This window comes from Carlito syrichta, unplaced genomic scaffold, assembly GCF_000164805.1.
Source record: "Carlito syrichta isolate Samal-C Ts95f unplaced genomic scaffold, Tarsius_syrichta-2.0.1 Scaffold305546, whole genome shotgun sequence".
In the NCBI taxonomy this organism is placed as follows: domain Eukaryota; kingdom Metazoa; phylum Chordata; class Mammalia; order Primates; family Tarsiidae; genus Carlito; species Carlito syrichta.
Genome location: NW_007249642.1, coordinates 300,211 through 313,787, shown reverse-complemented (window position 1 = coordinate 313,787; position 13,577 = coordinate 300,211). Strand labels below are relative to the sequence as shown.

Below are 13,577 nucleotides of genomic sequence, written 5' to 3'. Positions count from 1 at the left end.
CATCTCCAATTAACTGTATCTAATGTCATTTAACATACATTTCATTACTTTATTATAAAATTATTTTCTTAAACTTGTTTAACAGAAGGAAGTAAGTCTAGTTATTGAAAGCATGCATTTTGAATGAAAAACATTTCTGAGCACATGTTTTTAAAATACGGTCACTTGATTTTATTGTTACTAATAACTCTACTGATTATCATATTGGTAAACTATTAATACATGCCAAGGTTTATCGATACTTTAAAAGTAAAAGCATTAGGCGGACCTTTTCAATGCCTTTTTTGGGGAGAATTATAAGCAGAAAAGAAAAGGACCATTTCATTCATGAATCTTCTTGGTCCAAAAGCATCAGAAAAAGTTGCTTGATCTCTCTGGTTTTCATGAAGGCATGGGGAGGGGGGAGATGGTGGAAAGGCTAGATGCCAGTTGAAGCAGTAGAGTGCATTTTGGGAGGTGAACAAGCAAATACTCTGCTGTGATTGGGTGAGAAATGTACCCATTGTTTCTGAAGGCAAATTAAGGGCATACTATCAATGACTTCATATAAAAACTGCAATCTTTATCATCAATAACCTAGCTAACATCTTCAGAACAGATTTAAAAAATTTAATTCAAAAGAGAAATAGAATTAGTGGTGTTTTCACATACTCTTCATTTTAGAGATCTAACCCCCTTGGAGTTCTTTTGGAGGACTGTAAGATTGAAATTAATACGTAATGTTATAGTCTGTATACCTAATATAAGCTACACTCATGTGTATCGTTTTCCAGCCTTGAAGTTACATTTTCTGAAAAATCAATATATTTGCTCTTTTAGTAAATCTAAGTCAATTAGCCTTTTAGGACTAATCAATGATAAAAAGTTTACTTAGAAAGTGGAAATATTGTAATTTATTAATTCACAAGAGCACAAAGAAACTGATTGATGGTGGCTGAGTAAGTGATTGGTTCTTCTTTAAGCATGCATTCAGTGGAGGTAAGTTAAAAACTGTAGGATCAACTTAGTTTATGTTCCCTTTTCTGCATAGGAGATGTATATATTGATTTGGGTAGGAAGTGGGAAAATGAGGCTGGTTATTGATCAGCTTTTATCACAGAGTTAACGTTTAAGACAAGTCAATGCCAGATATTTAAGAAGACACTGGCTTGTGTTCAGATGAGGAACAAAGGCAAACATGATTCCTTGTAGGTGAGGGCAAGCCTCCTGTTCTTACATACCACCTGGATAGAAGCTAGCCTTTCAATGGCCGGATTGTCAGTATCAGGGTGTCAGGGCATCAGGGTGTGCTGGAAGCGGGCAGGGAGAAGGCTGGCTTTGAGAAGAGTGGACATGCAGGTGAAGCAATTTTAAGGGTTGTTATATGATTGGAACATATTGTGCAGACAACTTTGGCTGGAACATATTTTCAGATTAAAGCTGGTTTCTGGGCTGAAATTCCTAGCAACACCCTAAAGCAGATGAGAACAATTTTTAAAGACCCACTTTTTCCTTAGATCTTCCACCAAGTCTATTCAGGTTGAGTATCCCTTGTACAAATTGCTTGGTAACAGACATGTTCTGGATTTTGGATTTTGAATACTTGCATGTACAGAAGGAGATAGCTTGAGGATGGACCCTAAATCTAAACACAAAATTCATTTATGTTTCATATACACTTTATACACATAGTCTAAAGGTAATTTTATACACTAGTGTAAGCAATTTTGGGGCATGAAATAAAGTTTTGATGGTAATCCATCACATGAGGTAGGGTATGGAATTTCCAATTTATGACTTCATATTGAATCCAAAATTCAAATTTTGAATTTTGGAGCATTTTGAATTTCAATATTTCAGATTAAGGATGCTCAACTTGCAGTAGGAACAGGACTACCTTAAGAAAAACTTTTGGGACTTAAGTCCCAAGTGTCAGTGACCTGTGGTAGGGTCTCTGACAGAACAGAACAGGGGGTGGACAGAGGAGGAATGTGGGTGGCACTAACAGCTGGGAGGGAGCTATTGGGGGCCACAGTTTGTATCAATTGTTCAGGTTCTTCCCAGACAAGGATCTCCAGGAATGAATTCTCTTATCCTGTTTCTCCCTTCGAGGCTCCTGGATGCATAGAATATAGAATATAGTCGCACAGTCTCCTGTTCCTCCAAGACATCATCCCTCTTCACTTCAAGGCATTTGGGAAAGATATTTTGCTTTTTTCCGGTAGCTAATGTAAATGGAATTGAGTTCCTGATTTGATTCTCAGCTTGGTCATTACTGGTATACAGCAGTGTTACTAATTTGTGTACATTGATTTTGTAACCTGAGACTTTACTGAATTTGTTTAGCAAGTCCAAGAGTCTTTTAAAGGTGTTTTTAGGGTTTTTTAGATAAAAGATTCACATCATTGACAGATAGTTGGATTTCTTCTTTCCCAGTTAAGATACCATTTGTTTCTTTCTCTTACCTGATTGCTGTGGCTAGAACTTGCAGTAATATGTTGAATAAAAGTGGTGAGGAATATATTTAACCAAGAAGGCAAAAGATCTCCACAAGATGAACTACAAAATACTGATTAAAGAAATTGTATATGACATAAGCAAATGGAAAGATATCCCATGCTCATGAATTGGAAGAATCAACATTGTTAAAATGACCATATTACCCAAAGTAATCTACTGATTCAATGCAATCCCTACTAAACTACCAATGTCGTTTTTCACAAAATTAGAAAGCATAATCCTAAAACTCATATGGAATTTTAAAAAATTCCAAATAGCCAAAGCAATTCTAACCAAAAAGAACAAAACTGGAGGTATCACATTACCCAACTTCAAATTATGCTACTAGGCTACAGTAACCAAAAGAGCATAGTATTGGTACAAGGACAGATATATGTGGACCAGTGGAACAGAATAGACAACTGAGAAATAAACCCAATTACCTATAACCAACTGATCTTTGACAAAGCAGGCAAAACATACATTAGTGAAAAGGCAACCTATTCAACAAATGGTGCTGAAAAAATGGAATAATCACATGCAGAGGAATGAAATTAGATTGCCATCTCTCACCAAACACAAAAATTAACTCAAGATAGATTGAAGATTTAACTGTGAGAAACCACAACAATTCTAAAAGAAAACCTAGGGGAAATTCTTCTGGATATTGACTTAAGCAAATAATCTTTGGCTAAGGTCCCCAAAACAAATGCAACAAAACCAAAAATAAGTAAGTGGGACTTAATTAAACCAAAAAGCTTCTATACAGCAAAAGAAATAATCAACAGAATAAACAGGCAACCTACAGAATGGAAGAAAATATTTGCAAACTATACATCAGACAAAGGACTAATATTCAGAATCTACAACGAACTCAAGCAAATCAGTCAAAAAAAAATTAAAAAGGGCAAACAACATGAACATCTCTCAAAAGAACAAGAAGAAGATATACAAATGGCCAACAAACATGAAAAAAGCTCAATATCACTAATCATCAGGGAAATGCAAATTGAAACCCAATGGCACAGCACCTTACACCAGTCAGAATAGCCATTATTAAAAAATAAAACAAACAAACAAAAAATAGATGTTGGCACAGATACAGTGAAAAGGTAATGCTTGTACACTGTTGGTGGGAATGTAACCGAATACAACCTCTATGGAAATCAGTATGGAGATGTCTCAAAAAACTAAAAGTAAACCTACCTTTTGATCCAGCAATTCCAATACTCAGTGTCTACTTAAAGAAAGAGGTACGTATACAAAACAAACACCGGCACTCGCATGTTTACTGCAGCACGATTCACAATTGTAAAAATGTGGAATCAATACAAATGCCCATCAACCAATCAGCAGATAAAGAAAATGTGACATGTATGATATATGTGTGTGTGTGTACACACACACATACATACATACAGCATGGAATACTATTTATACACACACACACACACACACACACACACACACACACACACACACGTATATATCATGGAAATAAGTCTTTTGCAGCAACTTGGATGGAATTGGAGACCATCGTCCTAAATGAAGTAATGCAGGAAAGGAAGACCACATACCTCAATTTCTTCTCACTTATAAGTGGGAGCTAAGCTTAGGATCTGCAAAGAATGGTATAATGGATTGGAGTCTCAGAAGAAGAAAGGGTGGGAGGGGAATGAGAAATAAAAAATCACCTAGTAGGTACAATGTATACTAGTGGGGGAGAGGGGTAAGACTTCTTTAACTCTTGCCACTGATCTGTGTAACCAAAAGTCATTTGTACCTCCAAAGCTATTGAAAAAATAATTAAACAGGAATCAAAATTACAATAACAAAGAAAACCAAGTGTGCTTTATATACAAATGAAACTGTTTACTGGGTATGTGTTGTTCAAGGGGTGGCTTCATCAATCCTATTCTTTATATAAGACAAGATTCTTACTTAAACTTAGTCTTTGTTCAAATTGCTCATAGGAAGATGCTGTACCCAGCTGAACAGTCCTCAGTGTTTATATAAATACTATGTTTAGCAGTTTTCAGATTTTAAAATCTTAGTAAAGTTAAATAATCTCAAAAAATAAAAATTAAAAAAAGCAGTAGGGAAAGGCAAGGATATATACAGGAGTTAAACGTGGGATTCTGGTAGCGTGAATTTTATTGCCTAAGCCAGGACAATATCAAGAGTATTTTATTGTTAATAATTATGCCAAGAAGACAGACATACACCACAACTCTCATCCTGGAATAAAATCAGATTTCCCCCTTTTCTGAGGAAAGTGTAATCTGTGAGTCTTTGCTCTTTCCTGCAGTGCTCTGAGGACCTGGACCAGGACACGGGGGGCCAGTGCCTGAGGCTGGGCTATTGACAGCAGGGCCTGGAGGGAGATGCCCAATGCCCCCCACATGTTTGTGTCCACTCAGCTTACAGGTTTGCTCTGAACCCACTCTAAAATGGGACAATAAGAGGGAACTTGGGTGTGGCGGGGTGAGGGGTCCTGGTGGTGGGTCAGAGAGCCACTGAGCTGGGAGAGGGCTTCCAGGCAGGGCGGCTGTTCCCATGTGGCCCTTGGTTCAGAAGCAAATCTCAGAGCTAGGATCTGGGTGAGTTTCCAGATGGATAGAGATTCAGTGTTCCAGCATCAGTACAATCGGGCTAACCCAACACTTGCCTGAATACTCTGCTACCAAGCACAAAACACAGACTGACGGTGTTATGTTGCCCGGGAAACCTCCAGGTACCTAACATATCAGTTTTCTGTTTGGCAACAGGGTAAAGATGATGACACAACAGTTTAGATATCTGACTCATGACCAAAGCATGGTAGTGTGTGTACCTGACCATGTGTTAGTGTCACCTGGAGGGCTGGTTCAAAGAATGCTGTGCCATACTCTCAGAATTCCTCCCTCCCCCCTTCCTGCCCCCCTTCCTCCCCTCCCTTCCTCCCTCCCTCCCTCCCTCATTCTCTCTCTCTCTCCCATCCCCTCTTCTTTCTTTTCCTTGCTCCCCTTTGCTCTTTCCTTCTATTCCCCTTCATTCCTCCCTCTCTTCCTCCTTCCTTCCTCCTTCCCCTTCTCCCTCCTTCCCTCTCTCCTTCCTGTTCCCTCCCTCCCTTCCATCCAGAGTTTTGCTATGTTTCCCCAGCTGGTCTCAAATTCTTGGCTCAAGTGAACCTCCCACCTCAACCTCCCAAGTAGCGAAGACCAAGGGCACACACCTCCAAGCCAGGCTGTTCAGAGTTTCTAATTCAGCAGGCTGGGGGTGGAGCTGAGAATCTGCATTCCTAACAAATTACCTGTAAGACTTTATGAGAACAACTGCTCTGAAGCTAAAGTTCTTATTTCATATTTAAAGTCAGGTAATCTTGTAGGGCATCCTCTATCTCATAAATCTTGTAGCTCAGAGCAAAAGAACTCAATAGCTTTTGTGATTATGTGGAACTCTGAACAAAATGTGCATTCTCAAGTTCAGGAGCACCTGGACTGAAACACTTGCTTTTTTTTTTCTTATGGAACCTTTTTGTGCCAAGATTTCACTGATGTAAAATGGTAAGTAGACTTTGCCACCTATTTGTTGGAGGATTAAGAAAGAGATCACTGGTAAAATTCCTACTGTACACACCCATTAGAAGGGCTACTATCAAAACCCAGAAAACAACAAGTAGAGACCTGGGTTATGTAGGGTTAGTGGGATTATAAAATGGTGCAGCCACTATAGAAAACAGAATAGAGTTCCTAAAAAAATTAACACTAGAACTGCCATATGATCTAGCAATCCCATTTCTTGGTAGATACCCCAAAGAACTGAAGCAGGTTCAAAAAGAGCAATTTGCACACCCATGTTCAGAGCAGGACTGTCCATCAATGAATGAATAGCTAAACACAATGTGGTACAAATATACATAGAATAATATCAGCCTTAAAAAGGAAGAAAATCCTGTCACATGCTACCACATGGAGGAGCCTTGAGAGCATTACACTAAGTGAAACAAACCAGTCACAGAAGCACAACTGTGGTATGAATCCACTTATACGAAGTATCTAATGTAGCCAGATTCATAGAGATAAATGTAGAATGGTGGTCATCAGGATTGAGGGGAGGGGGAAAGGGAGTTGTTTAATGGTTGTAGCATTTCAGTTTTGCAAGATGAAAAAGTTCTGGTGATCTGTTTCACAACAATGTGAATACACTTAACACTACTGATCCGTATACTTTAAAAAATGGTAAGAATAATGAATTTTGTGTTATGTGTGGGTTTTTTTCCCCCTATAATTTAAAACAACTCCAGCATGTTTACCACAATGCCCAGACATGGTGGTAATATAAATTTTAGCTCCTTTCTTCCTTATTCTTCTCCTACTCTCTAGCTAATGCTTCATAATTTCATATAAAAATACTTGATAATAGCTCCAGGAAACATTCTAAAATATATTGTGCGATTCCTTTTGAAAACCATAATCAACGCTTAATTATCAAAACAGATTTTAAAAAATCTAAAAACTAAACTAATAGTCATGATGCCCACTAGAGGTAGAAGTAAAAATAACAACTGGTGGTTTATTCATACACTGAAATAGTTACAGCCTTGCCAATTGGACTACATACAATAATATGAATGCTTTTTATAAACATGTCATTGATCATTTCATACAAAGAACTAAAACAAGAATACTATTCTGTGCTGTTTGAAGGCATCGTGGGCTACCCATGAGGTGAAAAGGGACTGGAAAAACACATGTGAGGGCTTCCAGGGTGGGGATGTTCTGTTTCTTTTCTTTAATTTTAAAGATGTGGGGTACAATTCAGGATTAGGTATGCAAGTAGTCACTGTACAGGTGAAGTTTGGACCTCCCTTTAGTATAAGAAAGGAATAGGCAGTAGTGGGACACTGTCAGGAGCGTGGAGGTAGGGGAGAGCATACAACATCAATAAGGGTAACTGATCCTAAATCAGACGTTCTGTTTCTTAATCCGTGTGCTGGGTGCACAAGTGTGTTCCTTTTTTTTTTTGAAAAAGCATCAAGCTGCGCCCCTTTAAAAAAGTGTTATTACTCAAAAAATCTTCATTTTTAACTTCGCTTTTGGACTGTGTGCTTGTGCCTTTAGCACTCTCACCACGATTTTCTGCTCTCCATAAGGCAAGCATGCTTGATCCTGTCACGAACACATGTAGCACACATGGGCCCACCACTGGCCCTGCTGTTGTTTTTTTTTTTTTTTTTGAGTCTCATAAGAACCTCAGGTCTCACAGCACAAAACCCTCAACATCTACCTGGGCACATGACACATGCAGATTTTGGGACTTTCCCAACCTTTTCAGTATATAGTTAAATAATTCTATATCCAGGGGCTCAGGACAGCCTGGCTTTGCTATAGGCTGTGTTGCAAGAGAGCTGTCAAAAGCTGGACCATTCTGTGTGCCTTTAGACAGCATCCTCCAAAGAGGAAAAAGGGGGCTTGGACCCTTCTGATAAATGCATTTTTCTGGACATATGCTATATTTTAATAAAACATTAAACAAATGAAGCCAGGAGATTTCCACCATAAAGAAATGTTATTTGAAGGATCCAATGGCTCCATCCATCTGCATTTGCTGTGTATAAGGCTACAGAGGGCCACTATTATCAGAAGGAAACAAATAAACAGGTTATTTAAATAAATGACATCTACACATTTCAACAGTAAAAATAACCTGCTGCTCCCAGGATGACTTGCAGCGGGGGAGAACATGTGTCTTAAATTAGAGTCTTGACCTATAAGCACTTGGCCCTCCAGGAACATGATGAAGGGAAACTGTAAATAGTGGAGGCGGACGGCTTGCACTTGATGGCCTTGGTTGTTGATAAGGAGGGTGAGGATGAAGACAAGGTCACAGCAGTGGTGGCCTAAAATAAAGGCTGGGTGCAGACCCTGAGCCCACAAGATTAAACCTATGTCTGAGTCGTGTCTTTAAAGTGTCAGGCCACGCTCACACAGCTGGATCCCTGCAAATGCGCCCATTGCCACGTGTGTGTCACACACTGTTAGGCCCTAGCTCAGCCTGAATAAGGCATCAGGGAGATGTCAAGGCAGGGGAGCCAAGGCATTGACTGGCACACACAACTGTGGGCAAGGTGTTAATTACACAGGAAAACAGGGCAGACTCTCTGGGAAGTCTCATTTTCTTTTTTTACATTGAGAACGGAAACGCGATTATGACTGATGTTGTGAAGAATCACCACATTACAAACTCAATGATATGTGCAAAACTGGAGATAGAATACTTCTGCAAGGAATGCATAATATTTTAAGTGCATTTCATTTCTTCACAGATACTTCAAAATACATCTATGACAGGGACAATATTAGTCCTAAAGGTCTTGTCACTGCAAGGAGCAGACAAGTGGCTCTTGTGAGAACATGGGAAAAGAGTGTCATTCAGCATGAAAAAATGATTTGAATTAGATTTGGTGCCAAGGAAAAATGAATCCACACTGTTGCTTTCCTTGTCGAGGTTGGGATCCTAAAAAGTTAAATTATCCCATTCCACGGTTGCCCCGATCTCTGGCCCTTTCCCTTTTTCCTTGGATGAACTGGGTCAGTCATTAGTGTGGCTTTTCAATCAAGTGAGAGGTTGTGACATCATTATTGAAACCTCTGGAGCTGCAATTCAATAGATAATCTAAATAAATGATTCACTAGAACATTAGAACAAAAGGTTGTTTCCTGGGTATGGGTATCCTGATCATTTTGAGTCAATTGAAGCAAGGTAGGTAATTTTGCTGCTGTAACTTTTGGGGGTTCTCTTGAATTCTCACCACCAAGTCAGCTTTTTCTTTTCTTTTCTTTTTGAGTTGGAGTCTCATTCTGTCATCCAGGGTGGAGTGCAGTGGTATGTTCATAACTACCACAGCATCTACCTACTGGGCTCTGGGAATCCTTTTGCCTCAGCATTCCAAGAAGCTGGAACTACAGGTACATGCCACCATGTCCAGCTAATTTATTTATTTATTGTAAAGATGAGGTATCACCAAGTTACCCAGATGGGTCTCAAATCCCTGGGCTCAGGCAATCCTCTCACCTCTGCCTCCCAGAGTACTGGGATTACAAGCGTGAGTCACCATCCCTGGCCAACTCAGCTTTTTTGAATGTCTTATTTGCATATTACCTTTCCCTTTGAAATGTGAGTCTTTCCAGTTCTCTCCTGGCTGCTGTCCTACCCCTTACTCGGCCCTGGCTCTTAGGCACGCCAGAATCCTCCACTAGATGTGTCTGGTCCCTCTTGGCCTTGTCAACCCACACTCTCTCTCAGACCTGATCTTCAGATTTTGTCTGTGCCTGTCCTGGTCTGTCTTTGGCAAGGCACTTGACTCATCATGGCATTGAGGGTGAGGCAGCACTAGGGTGTGGCCACACAACTTCTGAACACATGGGAGTCAACTTTCATGTCTCGGTGCCACATTCAGAGGGTGGAAGCTGGGAGTGCACCATGACAACGTTTCTTTCTCCGTATCTGCCATTCACGGCTGGTCCACGGCCTTCCCGGCTGAGAATCAAGCCTACTGGCTCCGGGGTTGCCAGAACCCTCTACTCTGATGCCACCACAAGAGTATAGGATTTTCTCTTTCACTTGTATTAAGAATGCTGTTATATTTAGGTTTAGAGTAGATAAAATCAGCATGTAGAGGGACAAATAATGCTTGTAAAATGATAGCATCTTATTTACCATAAATATTAAGATGAAAACAATGTGGAGAGTCACCAAAAAACTCCAGAGAGGCCGGAGCAGAGGCCGAGGCACAGGGACACTGAGTAGAGAAGAGGCTAGAAGGTAAAATGGCTACAAGCTCATCATTAATACAGGGGCTTAGTAGAATAGCTTTTAGGTTATCTAAGTTGGATAGCTCAGAGCAACACTTCCTTAGACTTGTGGAGTTAACCAGGAGTTGATTATATACACAGCTGTCCCTCAAGATCCATAGGGAATGACTCCAGGACTCCTCCCATCCAAAATCCACAGATGCTCAAGTCCCTGATTAAAAAATGGTGTATTATTTACATATAACCTACTCACATCCTCCAGTATACTTTAAAGTCATTGCTAGGTTACTTGTAATACCTAATCAATATAAATGCTATATGAGTAGTTGTTATATTATTTAGGGTATAATGACAAGAAAAAAGTTTGTACATATTTAGTACAGAATGCAACTATACATACTTCTTTAAAAATATTTTTGATCAGTGGTTGGTTGAATCCACAGATGTAGAACCGATGATATGGAGGCTGACTGTGTAATATTTTCATTTACATGTGAAAAGTATTTTTAATCTTACATTCACATTTTATATTACTGAATATAATATCTATTAGTCTCTGATATTGACCCAGTCCATTGTTTTTGACTAGAAAAATCACATACAGTATAAGGAAGCCAGATCTATTTCATGCTTTACTCTGAACTACAGCTTTTGAAATAGGGAAAGCTTCATTGTGTAAGTAATCTTATAAGACTTATGCAAGGATATTAATAATTTAATGAACTTGTACTCAAGGGGGGGAAGTGCTCTTGAAACATTTCAGGATGAATTTTCAAGGGAAAGACCTAATTAGCTGTGTCTGAAGCATATGTCATCACATTTAGAAAACAAGATCTAGTCCCTGTAGACAGAATGGTAAGTTACATTTTGAAGCATTAACCACTCCAGTTAATATGCATGATTAATGAGCAATATGTCAGTTGGCTGGCCTAACTCAAGTGAAAGACCTTGCAGGAAAAAAGAGGATGTTTAAATTCATACATTGAAATATGCAAATATAGTTTATAATCTCATTTATATTAGGTTCCACCAATAACTTAGAGTCCTTATGGAAAACAATGCCACAGTTCGGACATCTTCTACGATATAGGATCAAAGCTACAACAATGCCCTAAAGTAATAGGTAACTTAAGGTCTCAGTGACTTTGCAAATGAGAACTATGAAAGGTTAATGAAAGAAAAAACTTGATCTTGAATCATGGCTGACAACCAACAAATGAGAAAAAAGTATAGATTTAAGTAAACCTATTTTTATCTTTTCCTTACATATAATAAAGTATGTTTAGCCGATGATGACTTTGAGAAAGTCAAAGTGAAGAAATATGATTAAAATCCATTTTAAGAAAAGAACACATGTAGGTGAATCTATTTGATGTCAAGATCTTGAGAGGCAAAGAGAGGAATTGAATCACTTATCTGAGATTCTAAATATAAAATTACATGGAAATATTCACATATTCTGAAGACAGAGCCTTAATTTAAATCTTTCAGAATCATTAATAACTCAAATCACAGGAGCTAATGTTGGAAACAATCAAAATTTCAGATTTGTTTACTACTTTAACGAGAAATCAACCGTCAACGAGGAACACAGATGAGTGAGAAAATAAAGTGAACAGATAACCTTACACCAGTGACAATCATCTGTGCATATATTAAGTGCTAACGCTATGCTGGATGTTGCAGAGTAAAACTATACATAGATTTTGCCCATGTGGGTGTATAGTCTGACATTAGAATATTTATCTTCTTTCCTCTGTCTCGTTCTTTTTGTTCCCCATAAAAAACTAAGGCTGTTTAAAGAGCATTACAAAAAGAATAGTCATTTACCATTATTTTTAAGAATTGTCAGTGTACATTAAACATGGACATGGGTGGCCTTGGAGGATTTGAGTAGCAGCAATCCTATTTTGGCATACTTGAATATGCCTGTGGGTTGTGTTTTACATTTTAGAAAGGTATGTTTTAAGTTGAAATAAATACAGATTCAAGCTCATATATTTATGACAAAATAATTGACAATTAAAAAAAGTTAGAAAAGAAGTGTGCGCTATATTGAGAAGCCAGAGCTTTGGCCACTACAACACCCTCTTTTATTTATTAATTAAGCAAATCTGACTGAGTTACACAATTGTTCAGCCTCAGTTGTTTCCACCTTAGGAAAAAAAAGAATAAAAACATACCTGCCTGAAAACAGAATTAAAATATACATGTCTGAACACCTGAGAGGCATTTAAGAGAAATATCTCTTGAGAAGGGCTTTCTACAACCTCTTTCCCATCATTAGACTGCAAGCTTCTGAGGGCAGGTGGAGCTTGCCATGGAATGAGCTCTCCATAGACGTCTACCCATTCTTCCACACAGAAAGTTCCAGGCTTTCCCAGAGGAGCTGGAACACACAGGCATGGAGAAGGTGACCAAGCACATTCAGATGTAGACCCAGGACTCCATTGTATTCCAGGCAAATAATTAAGAAAAATGAATCCCAAATGCTGAGTTTAAGATTTAGCATTACCGAGGCCACTGGCTTAAATCCTACCTTAAATAGCATGTGTTGCCTGCCACCTGTAGGTTGACATAAGTGACTTATGGGTAAGAGGCATCACACGTGTTTTTACAAACAGCACAGCAAGCAGTCACCTGTTGTCTTGCTGTCTTCACTTCTAGCAATGGTGGCCATTCCTACCCCTGCCAGCAAGGTGTTTAGACCTGCACAACCTTTTACCTAAGGAGACAGTGTCTACATCCCTGGCCTCTGTCTCTACATGACCTGAACGTTCTAGAGTCTGCAAAGGGCAAACTGGCCCTGAACTCCTTACAATGACTGACTGGCCTGTGCTCTCCATGGCCCTGGGCTCTCTGACCTCCTCTCTCCTTCCCTCACACTGTTCCAGCCACCTTGGCTTGGAAGTTCTTTGAGATTCCTGCCTCCAGCCTTTGCACTTGCTGCTTCCCCTGTCTTGAAAGAGCTTCCACCAGACTTCCAGAGGCTGGCTCCCTCCTCTCTTCAGAGCTTTTCTCAAAGGCCCTCTTGGCAACAAGGCTTTCTCTGACTTCCTCATAGCACTCCATATCCCCTACACTCTTTCTTAATCTTGACTATGTGTATCCACATTGACCACGCTCAAACATACTTATTTTGTTACTATCTGTCTCTGTCATGGCTCCATGTCTCTGTCATGGCCCTCTGTGAGTTCCATGAGCAGAGTTGTCTGTGTATTACAGATGTTGGCAAACTTTTCCTATAAAGGGTAAGATAGTACTTCAGGCTTTGTGAGACATAAAGTCTTTGTCAAAACCACT

The 13,577-nt window shown here is 39.2% G+C and overlaps 1 protein-coding gene across 1 annotated transcript in view; it reads right to left on the bottom strand.

The window, feature by feature from the left end:
* COL19A1 (collagen type XIX alpha 1 chain) overlaps positions 1 to 13,577 on the bottom strand; it is a 333,729-nt gene that overhangs the window by 113,594 nt on the left and 206,558 nt on the right. The gene's annotated exons all lie outside the window — the stretch shown is intronic.